Raw genomic sequence first — 18,724 nt, 5'->3', positions numbered from 1 at the left:
TCATGTTTATTTGCATAAATGTCTGCAAACTATCCCATGATTTCAAGCATTTCTTCTGTTCCAATGATTATTTTCTTTTCATTATTTCTTATTTTGTGTATTTGGACTTTCTCCTTTTTTTTTCTTTTTTTAATGATTAGGTTAGCTTATGGTTTGCCTATTTTGTTAATTTAAAAAATCAGGATTAAAAAATTTTTTTTTCTTAAATCAAAATTGATTATACATATTTTGGGGCTTCAACGTTGACATATGTTGATCAAATCAATATCACTAGCATGTATATTGGTACAAATCGTAATTATTCTTTATGCCCCTTGTCCAATCTCTCCCCCTCCCCTCCCCCCTCTAATTACCCTAGATTTCTTTCCTCCTTCTGAAAGAGTAATGGTTACTCTGTTGACTTGTTGCCTAGATGATCTGTCCAATGCTGAGAGGTGTGATCAGGTCCCCCAATATTATCATAGAGCAGAAGCTGCTTCTGTCACTCTGGGATGGACTTTGTGGAAAGAGACATCCTCTTCTTTTCTTTGGTCTCTGCTGGTGACTCTCCTTGTGTCAACTCATTCCAGTGGCTGGCGGACCATCTGCATGGTGGTTGTGACATCTAGCTGCTTTCAAAGCAGCCATGGTTATTGTGGTGGCTATGGCACGCCTCCCACATGGAGGTGATGTTTTTGGCATGCTCTTTGGCACAAGCAGTGTGCCGGGTTGTGGGAGGTGAGTCCAGTCTCCAGCTCCATGTTTCAGGTCTGCAGGCAGGCCCTGAGGCACTGGTGTGGTCTGTCTGGCTGTGGGAGGGGGTCCAGTCTCCACCTCCATGTCTCAGGTCCCCAGGTGGGCCCCGAGGTGCTGTGCAGTGTGTCAGGTTGGGGGAGGGGGGTCCGGTCCCTGGATCCAAGCCTTGGGTCCCCGGGTGGCCCCTGAGGCACTGGCACAGTGTGCCTGGTTGTGGGAGGTGGGTCTGGTACCTGGCTCCATGCCTCACATCCCAGGGTGGGCCCAAAGCGCTGGCGGTGTCTCTGAGTCGGAACTAATTTTTTTGTCCTTTGTTTTCATCTAAAGTGGGGGAACTTCCAGTGGGAATCAGTACTTGAGCTGTGTGGTTGAGCTAAATTGCTGCTTTGCTGCCAGTTCCCTAGGGAAGGCTTTTTGTGCAGCTCAGGTTATAACGGTTGACTTTAGTTGTACTTCCAGCTCTCCAGAGACCCAGTGCACCTGGGTTGTATAGAAACTCTGATCTGGGCCTGAGTATTTTCATCAAACTTCACCCCATGCAATTCTATATTCCTGACCAGTCTCCTCTGAGTGGTCCTGTGCTGATTGGGGGGCAAATCGGCTGTCCTTGCTGTGTCCCAGTGTTCTCCTGGTGGGCCTGTCTCCCCCACTGCCCATGCTCCAAACATTTCCCATGGGACGGGCCATGTGCTGGTCCCTTGTGATGACTCACCGGCCTCTGAGTGGCTCCCCTTTTTCAGCTGTTCTGGCCCCGTGCTCCTGTGTGGGTCCACGGGAACCCTGCTAGTGGTCTTGCTGTCCTGGGGGCCACCAAGGCCCTCTTCTCCCCTGCTGCCTCCAAGCAACTCCATCTAAAGGGCACAGCTGCGGCTTCTGCCGGCTCCTGCTCTGTGCACTCAGCAGCTCCAGCTTTAAAGTGGCTGCAGCCCAAAATGCTCCGAGCAGTTTTTTCTTTCTCTCATCGTGGCTTCTCCCGCCTCATGAACTCCATAGGTCTCTCTTCTTCTACTGCTGAGCTCTAGCGGCCCCAGCTTGGCTGTTGTTGCTTTTTTATATAGTTGTAAATTGGTTGATTTCTGGGAGAGAGTGATGCTGGGGACCGTCTATTCTGCCATCTTGACCAGAAGCCTAAAAAAATTCAGGATTTTGATACATGAATTATGTCAGGTGTTTTCCGTTCCCTGCCTAATTGATGTCTGCTTTTGTCTTTATTGCTTCATTCCTTGTGCTTCCTTTGGTTTATTTTGTGGTTCTTTTTCTAGTTATTTGAACCAGGAATTTAATTCCTTTTTTCTTTCTTTCATTTTTGTTGAAAAATGGTTCAGAGCTATACACATTAACTTGAATAAATCCCAGGGCATCTGGTATGTAGTATTTTCATTATCATTATGTATTTATTTATTTATTGGCAGCTGGCTGGTGCAGGGATCAAACTCTGGACCTTGGTATTAACAGCACCACGCTCCAACCAACTGAGCTGACCAGCCAGCCCCTTCCCTATTTCTAAAAGGAATAATATGATTTTGATTTGTAATTCTCTGTTCGCTCAAGAATTGTTTAATAGACTAAAAAAATTTTCCAAATGCCAGGGCCTTTTTGGTTTTTTGTATTTGTTGGTAATTTCTAGTTTTATCGTATTGTGATCAGAGATTGTTGGGTAATGTTTCTACTCTGTGAAGCTTACTGATTTTTTTGTGACTATACATAATCAATTTTCATGAATGTTTCGTGAATGGCTGAGAAGGTGTATTTGGTATTCTCCAGGCTTAAATGTGTGTGTATAAATATAAAACACATCTGTAAGCTCTCTCCTACTGGTTGTGCTGTGTAAATCTGCTACATCTTTATGTGGCAGCCAGGGAGGTGTGCACTCGGACTCCCTTCCAGAAAGAACTTGTCGCTCAGCTGAGAGGGGAGTAGTTAGCCGGCAGCCTGCAGCTGGAGTGCCTTTGGGACCTGCTGCAGTGTCTGGGCCAAGGCCATGCTCTGTCTTCTCGGGCAGCCCCAGGCAGCAACAGTGCCAGGTGGGATGTTCGGGCCTGGCCAATTCTGCTCACGCAGGACTGCTCTAATGTGCAGGCTTTGCAGATCTCCCCACAGCTGTCGAGACTGTATCAGATGTACGTCTCTCCATCTGAGGTTCTGCCTGTGCAGTGCTGTGTCCCCCTCGCCCTCACCGTTAGCAGATGTCACCCCTCACACAGCTCCTGCATCACAGCCTCTCTCAGCTGCTTCCTGAAGGACACGAGCCGATATACCCCACCCCCCATTTTTTTGTTGGTTCGATCTGCCTTGTTCCAGGAGTGACATGTTAATGTCCCTCTTAGGAGTTTTCTTCTATGACTCCTTGTGTTTTCTGTGTTTTTGCTCATAAAGGTGGTTGCTGAGGTATTTGTTACATGACAGTCTTATCTTTGTTGTGAACTGTGTGTTCTTGTATTACAAATCCTTCTGTCACATTGAATGCTTTTTGTCTTGAATTCTATTCTGACAGCAGGACTGCCACCTCTCTTCTGACTGCTGTGTATGTTCACACACCTTTGTCAATCCCTTTGCTTTCAGCTTTTGGAATCACTTTACTTTAGGTGTCGTGAATACAGCGTATAGTTGGATATTGATGTGAGCCGGGTGACTTTTTTTCATTGTAATAGGCGAGTCAATCCCATCAACATTTATTAACACGACTCTGCTATGCTCTGAATGTTTGTGTCTCCCCCAAATTCATATGTTAAAACCTAATGTCCAAGGTGATGGTATTAGGAGGTTGAACCTTTGGGAGGTGATTAGGTCACAAGGGCTGCTCCCTCACGCATGACATTCATGTCCTTATAAAAGAGGCTCAGGGAGCTGTTTGTCCTTCCACCATGTGAGGACGTATAGCAGGTACCGTCTACAAGGAGCGGGCCCTCACCTGATGCTAAATCTGCTGGCACCTTGAACTTGGACTTCCCAGCCTCCAGAACTGTGAGCAATAAACTACCTGGTCTAGGATACTTTTTTATGGCAGCCTGAAAGGACTAAGTCAGACATAAATGTTCGGTGTCAGCCATTATAATATTTTATAATTATGTGTATATTGTTACATTTGCCATGTGATGTGTATACTTTGATCTTTCTTTTTGTTGTTGTTGTTGTTTAGGGGTTTGTATTCTTTTTTTTTTTTTTGTCATTTTTTCGTGACCGGCACTCAGCCAGTGAGTGCACCGGTCATTCCTATATAGGATCTGAACCCGCGGCGGGAGCGTCGCCGGGAGGGGCTCGGCCCTAGGGGTTTGTATTCTAATGGCTACCTTTATGCTCATACTTTTTAAATGCCCCTAAGTTTCCTGTTTTCTCATTTAAACTTTCACTGTTGGTTTGTTAGTGTTCATTGGTAACTTTAACTCCCACCGACTGCTTATGCCACCACTAACGAGCTCGTACTATTTTTCTCTTTCCCTTTCTCTTCTCCTCCAATTTTTCAGTCACATTATTCCTGCTTTGTCACAACACATAACACTAGCACGTGAGTCTTTCACCCTACTCCCCAGCGACAGTTCTTTTGCTGAAGATTCCCAGTCATCTTTTGGGTTGGATGAAGTTAATTTTCTAGTAGATTCCTCAAGAAGGGCTCATGGTTCAGAAATTCTCAAGCTCTTTTATGTTTAAAATGGCTTTCTATAGCCTTGATGCTTGAAGGACATCTTGGCTGGATATTGATATATTTGTATATTTATCCTTATTAACGCCAGCCTAAATGTTAGCAAAAGATTTCTGGGTTGGAAGATGACCATTATTTATTTACAGAATATCTTAGCAATGGTTCCCTATGACCCATTTCCCACTTGGGGCAACATGGGGAGATTGAGGTGAACCTGGCTGTGCAAGACCCAGTTCCGCACCACAGGATAGGGACCCCAAAATGATGAGTCTTAGAGCTTATATGGGAAGTGCACATATAAGCCCCCCTACCCCAGGGAGAGAGAGAGAGACAAACTTATCTTTCTGATGTAAACAGATTCTCTGCAGGAAGAGAAGGTCCCTAGTTTACAGCCCTTCAGGATGTAAAGGAACAGCTCTGGGTTTCATCCCACTTTGAAGTTACAACACACACCGAAAAGGAGATGAAGCTGTAAACCTGTCTCCAGGGTGTTCCACTTTCTGGAACTCTTAAGGCTTGTCTGCCTTTCAGGTATCCTTTAACCCAGGTGATCAGTAGTTTTTGCTCAGAAAGCCATGACCTTGCAGAAACTTGAAAATGTCTTCTCTGTAGATATGGCCTCTGTGGTTCACGTTCGTCCGCAGATATTTTAAAGATGTCGCTCCAGCGTTGCCGTGCTTTGCAGTGATTTTTGAGAAGTCTGATGCCAGGCTAGTTCTTTTGCTCTGGTGAGGTTATTTTTACTTTGTCTTTGAAACATAGTAATTTCATTAGAGATTTTCTCAGAGTTGATCGTTCCAGGTTAATCATCCCAGACATTCATAGGGATGGGGCTTTCAATTTGTCGATTCAAGTCTTTTATTTCTGAAACATTTCCTTGGAGTCTGGTTTTAGCTGGCGTTCCTGTGCCAGTGTTCTGTTTTTCATCCTCAGGGCTCCGATTGTGCGTATACAGTTCCTTCTTTGCTTGGTTCCCATGCCCACCACCTCCTCCTGGCCCTTCTTACTACTTTTATGACCTATTTTCATTCTCTTGTTTGCTTTCCTATTTTCTTTACTATCTTTCTTTATGTAAATCTATTCTTTTGGGGCATCTTATAATTTAGCCTTCATTTCTGAGATATTTTTTTCTATTTCTTCCATATCTTTTCTGACTTTAGCCAGCTTTTTTTTCCTTCCCGCTTTTGCCCACTTATACTTTTAGATTTTGAATTTCTGATGTGAGATGTGTTTTCCTGTCCCCTATTGCTTATGTGAGTGTATTTACTTCAGTCTGCAATAGTGTCTCTGCTCCATTTTTTTTTTTCTTTTTCAGGAAGAGGAATTTTTATCAGCTTAGGAACGTTGATTTTCACTTTCTGATTTTTGTAGTAGTTTTGAAAAGTCTTAATTTTTTCCTGGTTTACAAGATTCCTGCTTCAGTCTTCTGTCTGTGTAGGAAAGTCTAGTTTCTTTAATGGATTTTTTTGGGTGCTGGGAGTGGTCGTGTGTCTTCCACATTCTCTGGTTAATTTTTTTTTTTACAGGACCTGAAATTTCCTCCTTCTACTCCTTTTTGCTTTCACCACCTGGTTACTAAAGGATGCGTCTTCCTCCCTTTTTGCTTCTTACTTCATGTGAAGCTTTGCCTTTCAAAGATGCCACTTTAAGTTGCAAATGCTTTTAGGTCCCACTTCTGCAGTTCGTGCTCTGATCTACCAAAACACTTGTTCAATATTTTCACACTTAGGGTAGACAGTCTATTTTTGATGGTTTTAGAGCAATTGTACACCACCGCTAGCTTTTATCTTCTCTGTTTCCCGTAATTATTCTTGGATTGCTCTTACTCACTGCGAAGAGTGTGAGAAATCACTTGCTGAGATTTTCTTTTTTCTTTTTTTCACTTACAGTTGTTTTGAAGTTGGGATCTTTCCTGTCTTCTGGTTCTGCTGAGGGGAGGGTCTTTGTGTGGTTTTAGTTGTTCTTGTCATTTCAGTACAGATTCAGGAGGTTACATGGGGCGATGCAGACCTAGGCAGCTGCCATTCTCTTTGCTTGCCCAGAAATCCTCATAGGATGGTTATAATGTGCATTTCGTTATTGTGAAGGATTTTAAGACTCTTTTTTTCATGTTTAAGAATGAATTGATTTTACTTTCTGCAATGGTTCATCTTGCTTGATTACTTTCTTTTACTGACATGTGGGCCCTGCTCATGTTGATTTTATGAGTCTTTACACATTAGAAAAATGGTGATGTCCCTTGCAAAAAGTTTTCCCAAGTACCTCAATTGTCTATTAACTTTGCTGATGGGGCCCAATGCTGTTAGCCTCAACGGCAGCGGAAGCGGCTGGGGCTTTTCGTTCATGTGAGAGGAGATTTGAGAACAGGACCTTCATTTGTGGAACGCAGGACACAGGGTCACTGAGATCTTGTTCTGTGGGGCTGTGGGGCAGAAGCCTTGGGGACAGAGGAGGAAGGAGGCAGCAGAGAGGGGCTGCAGGACCACAGAGGGAGGAAAGTGTGCACGTGTGTGTGTGTGTGTGTGTGTATGTGTGTGTGTGTGTGTGCACGTGTGTGTGTGTGTGTGTGTGTGTGTGTGTGTGTGGTGGGGGCTCCTGCGGGCTGGCTAGCATCCACAGTTCTTCAGCTTCAGAGATGAAAGGAGGGTTGGAGACAAATGTAAATGTGCATGCATAATCTGTGCAGCTTTGCAGAGTTGGGACCATTTGCATAAATATTGTTTGCAAAAAGCAATTAGCGGTTCATTTACATGCAGCGAAGTAGCAATTTGCACTTTTTTCATGAACAATTTCTTTGCCTATGTGCACAAATTCAATGCCTTGCAATTGGATTTCTAATAGTAAGGCATTACAGTTTTTTATTTTTGGCTGCTGTCTTGGTTTCCTGAGATATGGAATTCTTCTTTTGAAAAAGGAAGAGGCATGTTAAGGGCAGAAGTTCTCCAAACTGTCATCCCTGGCACTCATCCCCTTACCTCCACCTCAGAGAGCCAGAGCTTCTCCACCTGGGGACTGTTCCCACATTCCTTCTGTTGCCTCAGAGTTCTAGAAATAGTGGGTGGGGTCATCTGGTCCCTGAGTGGGAGAGAGAGCCACCCCTCGGGCGTGGGGGCACCCCACCAAATCAAGCAAGGCAAGCTCAGGGCACATAAGGGCTGTGGCCAGGTCTCTCCGGGTGCAGGGAGTGTTGGGCTGCTTGTTCACACCTCTCAGCTTTTATGTGTCCCAGCCCTGTCTCTCCTCACTGGGGAAGACCTACTCCTTTGTCTGACTGTATTCGAGCATCCACGTCTCCATGGAGGCTCCCCTCTCTACCTGTACAAACAAACTGTTTCCCTGGCCTCTTACTTGCACGTATCTAAGTGAAGCTTTCTCACCTGAGCAGCGATTGGCCACATCTGCACACACACTCGTCCTCCCCATTATAGGTCAGGCTGCAGCGAGGAAGGGTCTGCCTTGGGCAGGATTGATGACTGTGGATCTTGGCTCCAAGAAATAGGGCCACATCTGGTGTCTGGTGAACCTGGGAGGAACGTGGAGCTCTCGTGGCCAGCCCACACCACACAGCCATGGCCCCCCCCCTTGCTTTTACTGATGACAGAGTGTGGCTCAAGTCTCAGCCAAAGCTCCAGGCTTCCCCTCAAGGACTGTGGCAAACAAACACAGCAGACGCTCCAACAGGGAAGCTCCACTGCACAGGTGACCTCATGGTCAAGCATCACCCAACTTCCGAGAAAGTCCACACTGTGAAAGAGAGATGTAGAACTCCATGAGGACGAGGACCAGAAGTGACAGGACTTAAAGCAATTGGTGTCCTCAGAGAGGAACGAGACCACTGGATGTTTCAGAGAACCAACGAGAGGTCTTGGAATTAAAAAAAAATCATTAAGAACAAACCCCAAAATGCCTCCGCAGATGGGCTGAGCGGCAGAATGGACATGCCACGGCGGAGGTGGTGAGCTGGGGGATGGTGCCCAGGGATCCTACCAGGATGTAGCAGAAAGTGACAAAGAATTGAGAAGCACAAAGACATGCTGAGATGTGGAGGACAGATCTGGAAGTTTCAGTGTCCACCTAACAGGATTCCAGGAGGGGAGACTAGGGGAAGGTGTGTGCCGGGGGAACAGTCAAGGTGGTTTTTTATGGACTTTTCCAGAGCTAAATGCAGGCACTGGCCTCACTGGAAGAGCCCACCAAGTGCCAAGCAGCGTCAATGCAAATAAACAAAAAGCCAAAAATTTGTTCCTGGTACATCCAAGTTCAACGTGGATCATTAATGATATAATCCTGAAGACTTCCACAGCTAGACGGCAGAGGTGGTGGGGATCCAGAAGATCTAAAACGAACAGGGATCTGATTGACACCTGTCTCCTCAGCAGTGTTGAAAGAGACAAGTCAAGACAGCAAAATGTTCCCAGTTGTGAGGTGAAATCTTCAGACAATCCACTATTTATGTGAGAATAGGAAATAAAACCACGTAGCTCCCACAGTCCACCGACAGTGAAAGAATTGCTAGAAGACATCGTCTGGCAAGAAGAAAAGTAAACCCCAGAGCTGATTATGATGGTGATTATTGCTGTTATTAGTCAGGCACTCTGCTAAGTCCTGTACATGGATTATCTAATTTAATTCTTACGACAACGTTACAGGTGAGAAGACGGAAGTACAGAAGTGTTTGCATATTGTTAAGTTCAGATAGACATTGATTGGACAAAAATGTTAACAGTCTAGCACTAAAATTCCATGTAGGATCAACATGGGAGGATGTGGGGAGTGGAGAAAAATAAAATGATGCAATAAGACTGTCTCGTTTGGAGAACATCTAGACACTGACTAATTCTTAGCACTGTCAGAAAAATATAAGCTTAAGTGTGTATTTTCTAAATCTATAGGTAATCAAAAGAAGGTTGGAAATAGAATGTAAATATTTCAAAGCCAGTTGAGGAAAAAAATAGAATAAAATAAACCAAATCTCTAAAATAAGGTGAGAAAAGGGAAAAATGAATGAATAAAGTAGGAAATAAAAAATAAGATTTAATTTGATCAGAAATCACAATAAATGTCAATGGGCTAAACAAATGTTTTAAAAGATGGAGACTCTCAGAGTGAAACAAATAACAAATTCTAGATAAAGTGTTGCTTACAAAAGACATACTTAAAGTAACCTAGGATGTTAGAAATTAAAGGAGTGAGAAAAACCTATCAAAAATATCACCAAAAATCGAGCAGGCCTAGTAACATTTATATTATACAAAATAAGATTCAAAGTAAAATATTTACAAGGGACAAAGGGGAATATTTCATACTGACAAATGAAACAAGTCATAAGGAATAGATGAGAAAGTCAAAAACTGAAATAACTAATGAAAAAATACACAAGGCAAAGAGAAATTTACAAATCTATAATCAAAATGGGAAACCTTCCCCAGAAACCAAAGAATTGAATAGGCTATAAATAAGTATATACAAGATTTGAGTAAAACAATTAAAACTTGAGCTAACAGACATGTAGAAATTCAAATTCAACACATAGAATACATTTTTTTTTTAACATGGCCAGACATTAAAAAAACTGTGTGCTAGTTGACAGAGGGAATTTCAACAAATTAAAAATTAATACTGCACTGACTAAGCTCAGTAATTATAATGTGATACAATTAGAAATCAACAGTAAAAAGAAAGCCATTCAAAACGCATGTAATTCAAAATATGCTGTTAATTATTTTAGCAGGTGTTAAAGAGGAAATGAAAATGGAAACTATAAACTGTCTGTAACTGGATGATTATGGGAACATTTCATATCAAAACCCACGGGATGTGGCCAAAGTTTTACCAAGAGGAAAATGTATAGGCTTAAATTGATTTATTAAAATTGAATATTAAGAGATTAAGATTTTAACTGAAGAAGTCAGAAAAGGAAGAAAATAGCCTCAAAGAAATAAGGTGTTAATCATAGGGCAGCCATGGAGTCACAGATGAGGGAGACCCAGAGGCTGGTATAGGTCATGCCCTTGCCAGCCCCGTCCAGGAGGGAACCCCCCTTTTGGGCCTCAAGTTCTTCCAGTTGTCCGATCGGGTGGATGCTGTTGGGGGGTGCAGATACCAGCTCTTCTTAGCCTGAGCTATCGTGCAAGTGATTTCACTTCTTGCTTAATTCCATGCTCTCTAAAATGCCTTCTGACGATGCCTTCCCAGGTAGCATTGCTGACAGCGTAAATGCCTTTTGTGTATGGCTGCCTGCTGTTCTAGTCCTCCCAACGGTCACTTCTCAGGGTAAACCAGTATACTGACATTCTGGTTTCCCGTATCGGTCATCTGAATCCGGTTAGAGTGTGGTTCCTGGGTCGACTCTTAGTGGACCCATAAATGTGTGTTTCTGAGCCTGAGGTGCTGAAGACCACACTCCAAACTGGTAAACTCAACAAGTCCATGTAAGCGTCCTATGACACCTCACCAGAGTCAGCCTGCTTGTCTTTCCCAAAGTGCAGTTGCGAGGATTTGTTAACCATTCTTCACCCCCAGTCTTTCCATCCAGCAATCCACTAACCCACCTACTCACACATTATCAGCCCATCCACTCCTTCTGCCCTACCAACACATTTATTCAACCTCCATCTTCCCTGCCACCCTCCCATCCATCCACTCCGTCCACCCACCACATACCCACCCATCCATCCACCTACCCATCCACCCAACCATACATCCATCCAACCATCCATTAAACCATCCACCCACCCAGCTTCTCATCGTCAAATCACCCTTCCCTACTGATGTATCAATTCATTTATTCACCCACTTATTCTCCATGCACCCAACCACCCTCCACCCATCCCTCCTGCCCCCTCCATTCATCAACCCTCTCAGTGGCCACCCGTCACTGGGCAGTTCTTCTGAGTGACACCCTCATTTCTCTATGTGCCAAGAGGACTGTATTGTGTAGGACTCAGGTAGAGCACAGTGAGCAAGGTGAAGGGTGAACAGGGCACCCTCAGCAATCTTTCAGAAGGAGAGCAGTCTTCTTTTTTGTGTGACCTTTCTCATGTCCTCCCTCAATAAGACCCAAGAAAATGGCATGAAACACAGAGACGCTGATCCTCTGGGTCTGTTTTCTGAATCTCTGCAGCGGCCTTCTTCTTGGCACTGACCTTTCGCAGCCTTGCTTCTCCCTCCGGCCACGGGTGCCTCCTCCCCTTTGGCTGCAGATCCACAGGTGCCATCCATAGGCGCTGTCGTGAGTCCACTGCCAGGCTGCCCTGCCCCGCTGCCCACTGCGCCCTCGTGCTGGGAGGCGGTGCCTGATGAGCCTCCTATGCAGAACCCTCCTACTTTAAACAGCTCCCAGGTGCACCTTGACAGTTCACCACGTGACTACTTGCATCGCCTCGCTCTTCCCGGCTACCCAGCCCCATCCAGCTATCCTGGACCCCTTCCAGCCCCCGTCAACAGCCACTTCCTCCTTCCTAGCACAGGCTCTGGCACCGACACTACCTGCAACCTGTATTCAGCTGCGTGTCTCCTCCCATCCCCCAGCTGTGGGGCTCCTGGAGGACATCGCTCTGCCCCATCTTGGTTCCAGGACTGTGGTAGAGCAGGTGTCAGGTCCATAGAGGGAAGGAGGGCGGGGGAGGGATGCGGAGAAGCAGGGTGTGACCCTCCATCTCGTTTCACCTTCAGAACAGCCCCGGGAACTGGCAGGGCACAGTCATGGCTCTGGCTCTGCAGATGAAGGTTCCTAGCAAGTCAGCCACGCATGGGCTTCATTCCTCCGTCCTCTGTGGCGGGGTTGAGCAGGGCCCACGGGACCCAATCATGGTTCAGAGCCATTGTGGGGAGTTGGCAGGGAGGGCAGAGAAGAGGTGGAGGGCACCTTCCCTGAGCAAGGCCCACCGAAGCAGGGGCACAGCCATGGATGGGACATGCAGACTCTGCCGTGGGGCTGGCGTTCCAGTGGGGGAGATGGGCATGGGCGGCACGGGGGAGGTCAGTGCATGGTGCACATGGGGAGGCCAGGGAAGCCTCACAGAGGCGACCCTGGAGCAGAGGCGGGGGAAGGGGGTCTGTCAGCCTTGAGCGGGGGGGAGCCGTTCCATCCTCTGAAGCTCAGCAGACTCCCCCCGCCACCCCAACCTTGTCCCCAATCACCTTGTCCCCAACATCCCAGAGCTCCTGGATTCAGCCAAATGTTGGACTTGGGTCCTCAGGCCTCCCCTTCTGCCCTTACCCTCTTGGTGGGTTCCCTTGAGAGCAGAGGCCTCACTGGGGTGTGGGGTGCACGAGCTGTGGAGGGAGGGGCACAAGGGCCAACTTGAGGGGGTGCCTCAGGGCCACTTTCAGCAGCCACCTCTATTTCGGCCCCTCTAGGCATCCCTGGGGTTGCTGCTAGGCCTCTGCAGGTGGCTTTTCCAACTGAGTCTTCAGTGTTCACCTCTTTCCTCTGGACCCCTCTTCCCCCTCCCCCCATCCACTTTGCTCAATGCCCTTCCCCAAAGAACTACTAGTCACCCGCTCTGTAGGGGGCTGCAGCTCTGGAGCCTGTCCCCCCAGCCCCAGAGCACATGGGAAGGCTGGGCTCAGGCCCCTCACTTGGCCCTCCCAGGAGGTGGAAGGTGGGGGGCTGGGCACAGGCTGGGGGCACCACGGAGCCACTCCCTGGGAGGGGGTCCTCACTTAGGGGTAAGGACATACCTGGGGGTGGGGGTGCTCTCTCTTCCCACTTCCGGGCTGGGACATTCAGGTGTGACCTTGCTCCAAGGTGACCTTCCCACGTCTAAGCCCAGCCCCTCTCAGGACCACAGGAAACCCCTTCCAGAGCCTCTCCTCCCTACCCAGCCTTGGCAGAGGAGCAACCGTGCGTGGTAGCCAGCCCTGGAAGCAGGCTGCGGTGTGGACTCAGGGTGACTGCCTTCTTTAACTTCAGGTTTCCTTTTAAGTCCCAGCAGCACTGCCCAGCTGTGGGCCAAAGTCGGACGCAGAGGCGGCCCCAGCCGTGCTCCCCAGGCCCTGCTGCCGCGGGCAGGCTGCACCTTCTCCGCCTCTCTCTGCCCTCACACAGGTGCTCCAACAAACAGCCTTACTTCTTTCATTTACAAAACAATCACCATACCCTTTACTTTGCAATTTGCTTTTAAAAATTTAGCTTGGGACAGATAATCCTTCAAGCCAATAGCCACAGACCAGGCTCCTTCTGTTTCGTAGTCCATCATAAGGAGGTAGCAGAATTTATTCAGCCTCTCCCTGGTTTATAAACATTCTGGTTGTTTCCATTTTTGGCCAGTACAAACAGTTGTAATCAACATTCATGTACATATGTCCTTACAGAATGAAGCTTTTCTGTTGAGCCATAGTCTCAGCAGTGGCAGAGCTGGTTCGAAGGATGTGCAGCGATCTTAGCTCCTTTCAGGCTCTGCCAGTTGACTTCCCAGGAGGTGACAGCAGTTCCACCTCGCCAGCGATGCAGAGTCTGCCAGCTTTGGCACGCCAGGAGCGACACTAGCAACCTGTTAATGCTGTGGTATTTAACTTTTGTTTTTGTTTGCATCTAGAGAGCAGATATCTTTTCATGTTCATGCTTACATCCCCACCTTTGTGACGGGTCTGTGTGTCCTTTATCTTATCGATTTGCAAGAGCTATTTGTACATTTGGGGAATTGAGCCATGCCAGTTTACATGGGTTGCAAATGTTTTCTCTCTTGACTTTGATAAGAATGTATTCTCTTTTGCCATAGAGGATTTATAAGTTTTATATGGTTTAATCTGTCTTTTCCTCCTTACATGAAGGGTCACCCTCAGGTAAAATTATGCAATATAGTCTTAAGTTTTCTTCTATTACTTTTTCTTTTTTTTTTTTGTTGCATCTTGGCCTTTAAAACGTACTGAGTTTATGTTTGTATCAGGTGTGAGTGCGATGGTTAATTTTCTGCATCAACGTGACTGGGCCACGGGGTGCCCAGATATTCAGTCGAACATTATTCCGGGTGTGCCTGTGAGGCTGTTTCTGGAGGGGGTCAACGTTTGAGTCCGTGGACTAAGCAGACTGCTCCCCCCGGCGTGGGCAGGCCGGACGGATGCTCAGAGGAGGCCTGACCGGAACAAAGCGGCTGAGTGTGGGGAGACCCGCCCCGTCCCCCTGACTGCCTTCATGCCAGGGCACCGTGCTCCTGCCTTCAGATTCAGGCTCAAACTGGCCTTTGGACTCAGACTGGGAGGACACCATCGGCCCTCCTGGGTGTCTCTAGCTCGCTGACTGCAGACTTGGGGACTTAGCCTCCCTAATGACTGAACCAATTCCTTACAATAAATCTCTTCCCACTAGGTTAGCATGGTTTCACAGTAAAGCTTAACATTTTGCCAATAGTTCCAGGAATCATTGTGTATTTACTCTGTATAACAGAACTTTATAACAATGATGTCTGTTATTAGAAGCAGCAGTTTGGTTGGGATGACAGCACGTGCAGGTTTCTCCAGGAAAGGCTGGCATTTCGGCAGTGGTTTATCCAGGAGCACGGTGTCTCTCTTTGGATTTGGTCTCATATGTGCCTTCAGTGAAGCTGACTTCCCTTCGTTATGTGCTGTGACAAGCCTCACAGGGCCCAGCAGGACCAAGATGCCAAGTCCCCCTCCTGCCTGGACAGTTGTCTGCTGGTGGCTCACACTTTGTCCCAGGTGGATTCCTGGCAACTGAACAAGAGAGCAGCCCTGTCCAAGGTTTCGACCCCTCCCAGGGGGAGGCAGCCCACATCCAATGACCGGTCAATTTGAGGGTACAAAGATCCAGCCCCTGCCCCAGGGTGGGACAGTTCTGAGGGGCCACCCTGTGGGACCAGCCAGTCTCTGTTGCGTCTGTGGCACTCAGCAGTTCTCCATCAGCCCAGCTCTGCTACGCTTCATGATTCACAGGTGTCGTTCCCAAAAAGGTTCCCCCAATCCTGCTGCCCACAAGCCTCCAAACCCAGTGTCGGGTTTCCCAGAACAGCCAATCCTGGGGTGCTCCTAGGAAGCAGACTCTGACATGGGATTGGAGGCTGGGCCAACCACCGACGGCTGGTGCAGATGTGACAGCTCCTGCTGCGTCAGGGACCCCACCCCGAGGTGCCCCAGGTGCTGTGCCGAGGGAGGAAGTGCACCAGTCAGTGCCTCATCTCAGGAGCTGGAGAGCTGGAGGCCATGGAGGAGTCGCAGAACTGTGGGGTGCTCAGACAGCTGCTGCTGGGAGCCACGGCTGCCACGGAAAATGACAAGAGCCGAGCACGCCTCACCTCCAGGCTAAGGCCGGGCATGATGCCAGAGGCCTGCTGGGCAGCCTGCCCGAGACCCTCACCCCCTATGGCTGGGGATCAGGCCAGGACTTAATTCTGAGAGCAACGGAGCTCGGAGGGGGCGGGAGGCCCAGCCATGGCAAGTCTGCCCCGCCGGCGTGAGGGACCCACAGAGGACAGCTTTTCAGAAGCAAAGTTCTTATTCCCCAGCTGCGGTGAGCCTACTGGCTGCCAGCCACGGGCCACACCCCACACCAGACTGGCCACTTCCTGTGCGTGGTCACACACGCTTATGAGGGCCCCAGGCCTCGGTCCACGGGGTCAGCCGAGGCCGCCATTAAGCCTGCAGCTCGGCCAGCAGCCCATCTGCCCACCCTGTTGTGCCCTTTTCTTTCCCCAGCTGCGGGCTGCAAGATCCCCCCCACATGTCCCCGCTCGGGCTGGAGCCAAGGAACGCAGAGGCCCTGGGAGCTGGGAAGGGCGAGGAAGCAGCCTCGGGAAGGAGCGCAGCCCTGCTGACACCTTCATTCCAGACTTTTGACCCCCAGAACCGTCAGAGAATAAATCTGTGCTGTTGAAGCCACTAAGTTTGTGATAGTTGGTTGCAGCAGATAGAAGAAACTCGTACAACGGGCTCTAAGAAGCATGGACGGTCTGTGGCCAGTGCTCACGAAGTAGAAAGAGCAGAGTGACCGGGACAGAAGGAGGCGGAGGGAGGCAAGGCTGGGGACAGGGTCGCACTCCAGGGGACATACCACAGGAGGCCGAGTGCCTGCCACAGACCGGGCTCTGAGGGGTGCACTGCGAGGCTACTCCATTTGCCAGACCAGTGAGGCTGGTGGACAGAGGCCACCAGTGGGACTGGGTGACAGGAGGAGCTGCAGTCCCGGGACGGGGCTCCCCGAGGACAGTGGGGCTGATAGGGTCCCCAAAGAAGAAAGATCAAGTGGCAGCACCTGTTCGTCAGCAGCAAGGTGGGCTCAGGTACTGCAGTGAGCAGCAAAGTCAGAGAGGGGACTGGGATGTCCCGACTGCCAGGGCAAGGCAGGAGAGAGACAGAGGTGCTGGTCACTCCGCGCCCTCCGGCACCAGAGTTCACCTCTGGCACCGACGCAGCCCCCCACAGGATGTCAGGAGGCCTTGCCCGGTCTCTGGACCTGGGTCGGGTCCCAGCCACGTCACAGCTGGGCTCCCGCTACCTGGTGCTGCTGTTTTGTGTCGCCCTGCGCGGCTGTGCGACCACCTGCGTTCAGCGACCGCCTCCCAGGACCGACCTCAGACGTGCGTCCAGAGAAGGCTGGTGAGTTCTACGTTTGTCTCGTATCCGGTCGCCTTACAAAGTCCTCTTGTAAATTCTAACATTTTTTGTAGAGTATCTTGACTTTCCTAGTTTTGTAATCATATTATCCTCCTGTAAAAATAATTTTGCCTCTTCGTTTCCATAGATACAGAGTTTATTTTATTGTCTTAATTCATCAGGCACAATTGCCAAATGAGTGGTCAATAATCCTTGTGACTGAGCCTTCCTGTCTTGTCCCCTTGAACAGGTGTGCACTCCTGATGTTGTCCTAAGGTAGTCTGTATCATATTAAGGTTGTTTCCTTCTTATTTTACTATAAGTCTTTAAAAAAAAAAATCAGTAATAGATATACAAGGGTATGAAATACTTTCGGATATCCCTTGACACAGAAATATAGGTTTTTTTCCTTTATTTGTTGATGTACTATGTTGCTGATGGATTTCCTTAAGTCAGGCTATTCTTGCATTTGTAGAATAAATTCTTATTTATGTTTTCTCATTTCCTTAATACTTTGGGTTGTATTTAATTTGCCAATATTTTATTTTTAAAATTTTATATCAATATTCATAAAGGAAATTTTCTATTACTTTCTTTCCCACACAATAATAATAAAGTTTTGGTATTAATGTAATGTTGATTTTTAAAAAATTCAATTTCATTTATATTTATTTCTGCGGGGTACAGTGTGTTGTTTCAGTACATGCATGTCCTGCACAACGATTCACTTAGGGAGACAGCGTGGTTTTGTCCCCACTAGTCCACCCCTTATTTCCACCCCCACTTCTCCCAGCCTCTGGTAACCGTTATTCCATTCTCTACTTAAAAAAAAAAACACACACACACACACACACAAAGATGAACATCTTCATTGCAAAAAGAACTCTTAAAAATGAATTAGAAAAATCTAAGCAGAAATTTGCTGAAGGACATGAGCAGACAAGTCACACACCCAAAGAAACACACGTGGTTAACAAGTGTCTTCCAGGATCTGCTTGTGGGTCCCGCCCGCATCTCTCAGGATCCCGGGCGTCGGGCTGGCTCTGCTGCTGGCCTGGATGTATGGCCTTATCTTATAGGTTCCCAATGTCCCTCTGGACAGAAATATTTGCTCCAACCAAATATGCTGGGGTTCTAGCTTCAGAGGTTGCCTCTACCTCTAGCTTCCTACCCCCACAGCCTCTCCCAGCTGTGTCCCTATAACCTCTTCTCCACCTGGACTGTCCTCCCGGGACAGCCAACGGGGGACTCGTTTACTTTCTCATTGCAGGGTCAGGAGAGTGAGACTCTGCTCAATGGTTTCCAAAAGCAACGTGCAAGCCAGCTAGGGAGGCCCTTCTGCTCCAAGCCAGGCCCGCTTAGCACGGGAAGAGGGGCACGGGCTTATGTGGGCTTTTAAAAATAAAACTCGAGGGTTGTCCAGTTAGCTCAGTTGCTCAGAGCGTGGTGTCACAATTCGGATCTCTGTACTGGCCAGCTACCAAAAAAAATTGTTTTTTGAATTTTCCATATTTTCTATAGATTAGGTATTTCAATAAAAGGATGGTTAATTCTGTTCATTAACTTGGCTGGGCCAGGGTCCCCAGATATGTGGTCAAATACTACTCTGGATGTTTCTGTGGGGGTATTTTGGCTGAGGTTAACCACTAAACCAGTGAGCTGGGAGTAGAGCAGATCGCCCTCTTTGATGTGGGTGGGCCCCACCCAGCTGAAGGCCTCAAAGACTGACTCCCCCAGGCACGAGAGAGCTCTGCAGCAGATGCCCCCAGACTCCAGCAGCAGCGTGGGCCCTCTCCG

This window comes from Cynocephalus volans, chromosome 3, assembly GCF_027409185.1.
Source record: "Cynocephalus volans isolate mCynVol1 chromosome 3, mCynVol1.pri, whole genome shotgun sequence".
NCBI classification, from domain to species: Eukaryota; Metazoa; Chordata; class Mammalia; order Dermoptera; family Cynocephalidae; genus Cynocephalus; species Cynocephalus volans.
This window is presented reverse-complemented; position numbering follows the sequence as displayed.